Genomic DNA, 9,713 nt, shown 5'->3' with positions numbered 1-9,713 from the left:
CACATCCAGGACCCAGATTTAGGAATGGGTATGGTCTTGTTTCAGGTGTTTCATTGCTAATGTAGATTTATAATATGATGGCTTTATTTTTAACACATTCTCTTCTGAAACATCAGTTTTGACTAAAAATTCCTAAGGCAAAATAGTTTTGGTCAGGACAATTAGGTAATTTCTAGCCAGTGTCAGAAAGAGTAAAGGATGCCATAAAGACTGTCTGGGAAACTTCTCAGTCTATAGGTTATAATCAGTTGATTAGAAACTTTATTCACATTATTATAAGAATCAAGTTCTCTTTAGTTATTACTGATGTTTACTGGAAAACCCAGGGAATTATAGAGCCAGATTTCACGCTCTTTTCCAATGACAATTAACCTCAGATTGAAGCCTGTTTAGGTTATCTGTAAACTATCCTTGAAATGGAGATTTGTGTGTAGGTTACTGAGGCAGACACTCAGAATATCACCTATAAGGGAGTGAGGGAAGCAAGACTGAACAGAGGAAGAAATGGAGCTAATACTGTTGCAGCCAAGGCCTTAGCCTATCCCCCAGGAACTCTGGAGCTGTGATGACCCTTCTGTGTTCCCTAAATAAAGGCAAGGAGGCCTGGTCTTAGCATCCTGCATTAATCACTATTGGAAGTGGGCCGTCCTTACGCAGGGGCATACCTTGGGCAAGGCATCTCCCTTTGGCTGAGGGCAATGCCTAGACAGGGACACAGCAGCCAACATTCCTCTCTCCTGGGAGAATGAGTTTCTTAGTTCTGCCTGGGATAGAGAGAGATAGAGGGAGAATCTGGGCCGTACACTACAGATCTACTGCAGACCCCTTATTGAAAAGGTCCCTTAATTAAGGTAGAAGGTAGAAGTTGTTTTCTATTATCTAATACTGTATAACATTACCGCAAAACTTAGTGGCTTAAAACAACAAAAATAATTTATTACTGTTCTCAGTTTTCGTGGACCAGGAATCCACAGATGACTTGGTCGGGGGCTTCGGCAAGCAGAACCCTTGAGGAGTCTGGTGTGACTGCAGTCAGATGGTGATTGAAGCTGCTGGGGGCTGACCAGGCACCTCTCTCTTCTGTAGTATTGGGGCCTCGCCATGTGGTCTCTTTGTATGGCCTAGTTTGGCCTTCCTCCCAGCATGGCCACTTGGCACTTCTTACTGGCATGAAAGCTTAGGGCTCCATGGGTGAGTATCCCAAGTGAAACTGAAAGACACCGCATGGTGTTTCCCAACTTAGCTTCAGAAATCATGTGGTGTCACGTTTCATACCTTCTATTTGTCAGGAGCCACCAAATTTCAAGGGGCAAGAGACATAGATTCCATCTCTTGACAGGGAGTGACAAGGTATGTAGGAACTGGTAGGATGGGACATTTTTGGCAATACAAAAGGCTCTAAAGCTTATATTTTCTGATGGCAATAAATCCAATGAAAAAGGGTTTTAAAATAATGGCATAGTTAAAATCCTTTGATTATTTTTGACATATTCAATGCATAAGTTCAGCCCAGAATATTCCAGCAGTTGTAAGGAACTAGACACAGATCAATATTAAATCCAGCATTATTGTCTTATATTAAGTACTATGTGTGAGAGTATAGGAGCCAATAACTGAAGTTATTCCTGTGTCATAAAAGGCAGCTGAATGAATTCTGTATCAGTTGTCCTTTATTATCACCCTGCATTTTCACATATCATATTGTACAGAGCTCAAGAGTCAATCCTCTTATTTGCAGTCATATTAGGAAATCACAAGATCAGTACTGATGCTTTCAACACTCTGAACCTCAATTTTAGACCACAGAAATACTATTGGCTCCCCTATTCTTACTTGGCTGAAGAAATGTGGTCATCACCACGAGAATTTGGACCTCAAATTCAATTTAAAAACTGACATAAACTTTGATGTGCAGCAAATTACTTTAGCTCTGAGTAGGACAGATTTTTAGGTTAGTTTGGTCAATGCTAATAGGTTTGAGTCTCTGAAATTTATTTTCTTTTTCCCTGAGGAAAACATAAATAACTTTGTGTGTTGCAAGGTGGGAAACAAAAGCCAGTCATAATGCCTCAGAGTTTTGCTCTTTGGTGATGGATTCAGACCCACTAACCTCCTTGTCATTTCATCTAATCTCTTTCAGTGCCATTTTAAGTGCCCGGGCTTACCAAACACTGCTGGACAAAACTGTTGAGGCAGGCACACAACCAGCCTTTGTTTTGAGGAAATAAAAAGATTTGTTTTAGATTAGGAATTCACCAAATCTTGCTTTTCAAAAAACTTTTGAATTGTTTATTATGGTATCTATTGGTCTAGATAGGAAAGGTATTGAGTTTATAATATGTTACTATCAAGTATACGATGTACAATTTAGATAATAATAAATGAGGCTCCAAATCCTTTTATGATGCAGAGACCTTTTTAGCAGTACTTGGCAGTATAAGCAATGTTGTTTTTACAACTTAAAGTAAAAACTAGTGCATGGAAAACTGCCATTGAAGAATGACATTGTATTTTAGTGCTTTCACTAAAAATGAATGCCTTTAAAAGTAACTTTCAAAAAAAATGATTAGAACCCCAAAGACATAAAATTATCTCAAAGTAGTTAAATAATGAATATCTGTATATTTTATATGTCCTAAATTTGGAGATATTTAAAGCAAAGAATTTTCATCATTGGACAAATAGTACATATTTTACTCTCTAAAGAGAAGCTTTTCAACTCTTTATCTCTTTGAGGCTAGAGTAACTGGTTGGAAGATAGGTTTGCATATTTATTCGAAAGACATTCAGCACTTTTCTCAGTTTCATCTGCGTTTGGCCCCAATTCAGGGGCTCTTTGCCTAGAGTTTGTTCATTGTTTCTCACAATAAAGGGTAAGGCTTGAGAGACTTTCAAATCACTGAATATTATCAGCATGCAAACAAATGTTTTGGATGCTCTCCCCCAGTACCTTTAAAGCTAGCTAAGCAAAGAGGAAAATGGAAAGGGGCAACACGAAAGGATGGGAAGGAAAGAAGAGAGAAAGATTCTCTGACGGTGACATGGCAAAAGTTGCCACCAGTCAAGAAATGGCTTAATTACTCTTTATTGTGCATTTGTGTGTGAGTATGTGCATGAGTACATGTCTCTGCGTACGTGTGTCTGTATCTGTGTGTTGAGTGTGTGGATTTAATCTTGCTCATTATCGCTCAGGAGATCATGTTGAGGTACTTTAGTATGTGTTTAATATTGAAGAAAAGTCCTCAAGGAGCTTGAGTGGTAAGGCGGGGGCCACGGGCTATCGGCTCAGAGAACCCAGACCCCTGTGCTCTCAGCCTCACCTCTGTTAGGAGGCACCTGTTCCTGGTTAGCAATAATCTGGGACAAGGATTTCCTCTTTTTTTCTTCGGGGGAGAACTAAGAGATTTGAAAGAAATGACCTTGAATGGTGTCTCAGAGGAAGAAGGCAGGTTGATTCTATTCCGTTTTTCAACCTCTATCCTTTGTTCTCAGACTCTCTGAAATTCGTCACTTTTGTCATTTTCCTTTTCAGAAAGTGACAGTTCCCTGGAGGTTTTTCACTCCACATCATCTCTTGACCTTCCTCTGAGAGGCTGTTTCTCATCTCACTGCCAGCTTGCTGCATGGTCCTTTTTTATTTGCAAGTTTTTAGGGTGAATACTCTCTTGTGTGAACTTTCTACACCTCAGGCTGTATTTTACACTGGGGCCGATTCTCATTTGAAAAGAGAAACTTACCAGGATAAGATGAAATACTAACCTCCTAGGTTTTCCTGCAAGTTCTTGAATTCTGCAATTCAAACTTTCATATTTCAGATCTTATGCAAATTTGAATTTTGCAGGATTTTTCTTTATGTTTTGTGAACACCTTCACTGAACCTAAAGAAACATCTGTCTTGTGGAGATTATTGCAGAAATACAAACGCTAGAGAATTCGAGACTCTCTTTTCTTCACAATATGTTTTTTGGGGGACACGAAGCCCAGCATTACCAAGCAAAACCATGTGGCGTTTACATTTTACCCTTCCTCATTTGCAGCACCACTAATGTAAGTGGATGAGACGCTAAAAAGGAGTCTTTATTTAGTGATAAATTCTAAAATAAAAAGAAATAGAATTTGAAGAATAAATATCTGACAGCATGGGTTTGTTCTTGAAGTTTTAATGATGAAGAAAATATTTTACCAAGTTTTGATTTAAAATAGCTAAATGAACTTATTTGTTGAAATGTGGTTGATTTGGACTTCAATTGAATCGCCTGATTCATTCTAAAGTAAATAGTAAAATATATATCTCATATGAGAAATAACCTGGTAATATGGTAGAGATATGAGAAAAAGAAGCGAAATGAATCCATCCTCTTTGTTTTCCCTGTCTTGAAAACTTCTATATGAACCAAGGTAAGCAAAGATGAATCCAAGAAATCCTAGAAATTAAGATAACATTCAAAGAAGCCTGATTTATTTATAAAACTTCAGTAGTTTGCATATGTTCTAGTAAGTGTAGTATCTGTACTTATCCAGTTTGTTATGTATTCTTACCTCTCTAAAATTGTACTTTTTCTGAGATATTATGTCAAGAAATTTTCCATCATGGAATTTTTCAGGATATTTGGGTGAGTAAGGAAATTTTTCGCCCTCTATTTTCTGCTATTAAATGAGTAGCAACTGAGGAAGAAGTGCTCAGGCTAAGGCCTGTTTGGGGATGGGACGGGAAGGGGGAACCATGTAGCTGTTTTATTAATTATAGAAGGGGCTCCAAAAAAAATTATAGAAGGGGCTCCCCCTATTTCTTTTTCTTTCTTTAGGAGCTTGGTAAATGTATTAGTTTCCTATTGCTGCTATAAATACCACAAACCTAGTGACTAAAACACAGACTTACTCTCTTACTCTTCAGAAGGTCAGTCTCACTGAACTAAACTCAAGGTGTTGGCCAGCCTGTGTCCTTCTGGCGATTTTAAGGGGATACTCCGTTTCCTCATCTTTTTCATCTTCTAACGGCTGCCAGCATTACTTGCCTCTGGACCTCTTCCTCCATCTCCAGGGCCAGCTACAGGACATCTTCTGTCCTCTCTGACTACTGCTTCGGTCCTTACATCTTCTCTCCCTGACTTTGACTTCTCCTGTGTCCCTTTTATCTGGCCCACCCACATAATCAGGATAAACTTACCATTTCAAGGTCATTAACTTAATCATAACTGCAAAGTCCATTTTGCTATGTAAGGCTACATATTCACAGGTTCTGGAGGGGACATTATTCTGTATACCATACAAATCCTCTATAGGCCTCAACACCTTTCTAGCTGGGTTTTCTTTTGATCACCAGAACACCAGGATGCCCTACCATTAGCAGGCACTATTCTGATTTCTACAGAGAAACATGTGAAAGGATAGGGTAAAAGTTTAAATTGTAACCACCATTATAATTTTAATATTTATACCACCTTGTCTCACAAGGGTCTCTCTGGTGACAGTTTATTTATAGAGTTCAGGCTTAGGAACTTAGCTTTTAAACTATTGCATCACTGTTTGCAGAGAGAATGAAAATAGGAATATCTAGATGCTGTGAAATAAATTTTAGGAGTGCTTTACTTTTTTGGACTTCTTCCCAGCAAAAACATTTTCCATTTATAGTCTGTGCCATTTTGAAATGACTTGTCGAGGTTTTCAGAGGCTGGTCAATGAGTTTCAAATATTTTTATTGATGGAGTAGATTAACTTTTACACCAAGACTTTTTCCAGAAGCCCTAAATCAAGATGCAGATACATCTGTCAACTGTTCAGTTCTTGCTCAGGTACCACATTCTATGCCGATTTTCTATTCAAAGAGAGGGTGACATTCAACAAGAGGGTTCTTTGGAGTGAAATAGGGAGAAATGAGTTGCCAAAATGCTGGCAAACAGCAACTAATGATAGATTAGTTACCAGAGGGAAAAATAGGCTGAATGGTCACAGTCAGAGCGCTGCATCCTAGACTGGCACACGTGATGACCCCCAATATACAAGGCTGTTTCAGAAGTCTAGAGGGTCATCTGAGTGGATCTCAAGAAACACCTGGGCCATCACTTCCCCTAGAGTATTGCTAGGGTAAATCTGTATGTGCAACTTCCTAGTTTTTTCATTCAGTCCTAGAGCAACCCCCAAGCTGGAATCTTATTCTACTGGTGTGGACTCCCGCAGGAAGTCAAAGCTGCTCTCCCTCCGTGGCCTGATTCTCTGTGGAATCATAACACAGGCAGCTGCCGAAGGTTTAAGACCAGGGTAGCATCTATGCAGCACCCAACTTTGATATCACCCTTTAGGATGCCAAAGATCTCGTTCCCCTCACTTAAGATTCATCACAGGGTTTGTCATATGAAATTATGGAAAAGCCTCTTTCGAGATTTTAAAATACTAATAAATCTGTCTGTATTTTAATAAAAAAGTTTTCAAATTTTTATTCATCAAATTTCAACAAAGCCCAGTCATCATAAATCCTAATTTAAAAGTTCATGTAAGGTAAGTAAGAAATGTTTTTTTCTACTTCAACTTTTAAGGTGAGTTAGAGATTTGATTTTCAAGAAGTCAGAAACATATTTTCTTTGTAGTCTAGTACCTGTTTTTCTTGAGAAACATTAATATTTTTGAACATCTATCTATAAATCAGTTCACATAGATAGTGTTCGTTTTTCTTCCCAGTTAAACTAACAATTAGATTTTATCTCTTACCATGGGTGCCTGCTAATTGCTTATGAAAGTACAAATATTAAATCCATGGTTTTCTCACATTTTTTTTATTGCAATCCACTGTATGAAGGACATTTATATTTCAGTCTAACACCTATACAGACTATAGATACACATTTACATAGTTTGAAACAAAATTTTTATGAAAAATAATTTCTCTCCCTGTAGCTGTACTCTGATATTTTCTATTTTATTCTATTCCATTAAGAAACTACTTGTTATGACCCACAAAATTGATTTCATGACTGGCAATATGAAATATACTGCTATTAAATGACACAAAACTCATTTGAGTTGGAAAGAAAAAAACACGATCATGGGCAATCCAAATTAACTGTCTGAACATAGTCAATTACAAAAAGATTAAAGGTTAATTCCTTGAATCACAAAATTATGGTTTAAATTCTTGTTAAACTTGTTCTTGTTAGATTTATAATGACTTTTAGAACAATGGTATTGAATAACCCAGATTACCAATAAAAATAAGATTTAAAAGCCCCTCAGAGGTGGTTCAGCCCCACAGTGTTAATACGGCCCCATCCCAGTCTGATGTACTGCTTATAAACACAGAGAATTCTGTCAAGGGCATCAACACAAGTCAAAAGCATGTATTTAAGGGAATAGAATGTTAATACTTTTTCTTTATCATTTGTAACCCCTCACAAGAAGTTACAAGGGCTGAGTATTTTATTTCGGAATAATATCAAGATTGTCTGCAGCTGACAAAAGATTCAAGATTCTCTAAAGATACTCTATTGGGTCAGGGGAAAAGATATTACTGGGAAAGATAAGGTTTTCACCAATGGAGGATGGAATTTGCATTTGCAGATGAGCTGAAGGTTCATGTAGAAAAGGGCCAAATGACCACCTTGAGAAGTCAAAGCCCAGAGAAGATTACAATGCTTCTCTACTCCACAATTCGAATTTAAACAAGACTAACCTATGAAGTAAGAATAACAAACCAATCAAATATTTACTTTTCCATTAGTTATCACTTTGATGTTATAATTAACTTTATATGAAATTGTTTATTTTATATATGTAAATGTATATAATTACAAAATCATTATGCATAAAATTATACATATATATAATAATTGTTTCAAGTTTTTGCTCATACCCTTTGAGTCTCTGCTGTGGGAGTGCCGTTTTCATTATCCTGCCTGTTGCCTGGCCCAGCTACTTCTGGGAAGAAGTGGGGTTGTAATCTTAGTTGGTGGTTGGTGGTCCGTAAGTATTTCTTAACCATGTATAAAGCATTGCTGCTGGAAAGATGCATTTTTCTTCCCTTACTCCTCTAACATATTTTTACTGAATATAAATAACTTCAATTCATCTTCACTTTTATATTGCCTTAGTCGCTGCTTCTAAATGCATTTTGCATCAACTGAAGAGTTCGCTAAGTGGGTGACCTTCACATCCTTGTATGGGAGAAAATACAAAATGAGACCTGGGATTATCATTTTAAATGAAAAAGCTATAGTTGGAAGAAAAATAGCTCCTCAAGGCCCTTGAAGCAGAGTTGATTAGTCACAAAGAGCTTGAGGGCTGCACACCTCTCTTTGCACTGTTTTCGCTGAATTTCTTGACTGGTTTTAAGGTTCTAGGCTTTAAAAAGGAAATCCCCAGATGCAAAGAAGAGTGAGTGAGGAATGAGAAAGAATATTTGCACAGTCAGGAGCTGTACATTTGTACTAATTCAACTAGCCCAACAATAACATCCTTCATTCGTCAAATGGCCATTGAGCATTTATTATGTGCCATGTTCTCTCTCTCTCTCTCTCTCTCACACACACACACACACACACACCCTATTTTTTTATATAGGTATATATGTATCTTCCAGTAAGTGTTAGAGAAAACAACAATATTTCAAGGTCAGAGGAAAAAGGAGTGTTGTAGGCAGATGAGGTCTCTCGATAATGGTGACCTCTGACCAGAATCCTAATGTAAGTGAGGGGAAAGAGCCCTGTAAGCATGTGCAAAGGTCTGCGGTGGGAGCTGCTTGGCATGTCCAAGGAACAGCTGGAAGGTCCACGTGTCGGGAGCTGAGATGAGTGAGTAGTACAGGATGAGGCCACAGAGATAAAGAGGGAAGGTGTGGTGAGTGGGCATATATGCAGGGGACATACTTATACTAAAAAATTATTTGTTATTTATCTGAAATTCGAATTTAACTGGGTGTCTTTTTTTTTTTTTTTCTGGCTATATCTGGCAACCCTTTTCCTTCCTCCCTCCTTCTTTCCTTCCTTCCCTTCTGTATGATTGTGGTATTCATCTGATTTACATTTAAATTCATTCGTTCGCTTTCACTGTCAATCTTATTTTTCTGCCCTTATTTAATTGTTTTATTTTTTAAGATGTAGGATATCAACATGCTTTCAAAAACCCAAACCAGAACGATACTCTCAGAGAAGTGTCACCGCTCCTCTCTCTCTTCTACCACCACTGGCCTGTTGGATACTAACTTCTGAGTTTACTGCTCTTGTGTTTGTTTTTGTCATGATAAGAAAATATATGCATATTTGAAAATTTTCCTTCTTTATTACAAAAATTTGACATTCTAAATGTACGTGCCTATTAGACCTCCTGGTGGAGATGTGAGGGGACAGATGGCTTTGAGGGTATATTTAGGGAAAAGGCAGGAGGTAGACATTTAAGAGCCAGTCACGTAGAGACAGAATCAAAACCATAAAACTGTTAGGAGGTTTGATGAAAACATTACATCCATTTTGGTGAATAATACTTTATTCATAATAATACGTCCTGATACTTTGAGGATTTAAGTTACTTGTTCGAGTAAAGTGCAGAGCTGGGTCATGCATCTAGGCCTTATTCTCTGTATTAGCCAGCTAGAGCTGCCATAACAAAGTACCACAGACTGGGTGGCTTAAACGACAGAGATTCATGTTCTCCTAACTGCAGAGGCTAGAAGTTCAAGATCAAGATGTTGGCAGTGTGGCTTTCTTCTGCGGCCTCTCTCCTTGACT

Source organism: Rousettus aegyptiacus, unplaced genomic scaffold, assembly GCF_014176215.1.
Source record: "Rousettus aegyptiacus isolate mRouAeg1 unplaced genomic scaffold, mRouAeg1.p scaffold_m13_p_8, whole genome shotgun sequence".
Lineage (NCBI taxonomy): Eukaryota > Metazoa > Chordata > Mammalia > Chiroptera > Pteropodidae > Rousettus > Rousettus aegyptiacus.
Note: the sequence above shows the minus strand (reverse complement) of the source record.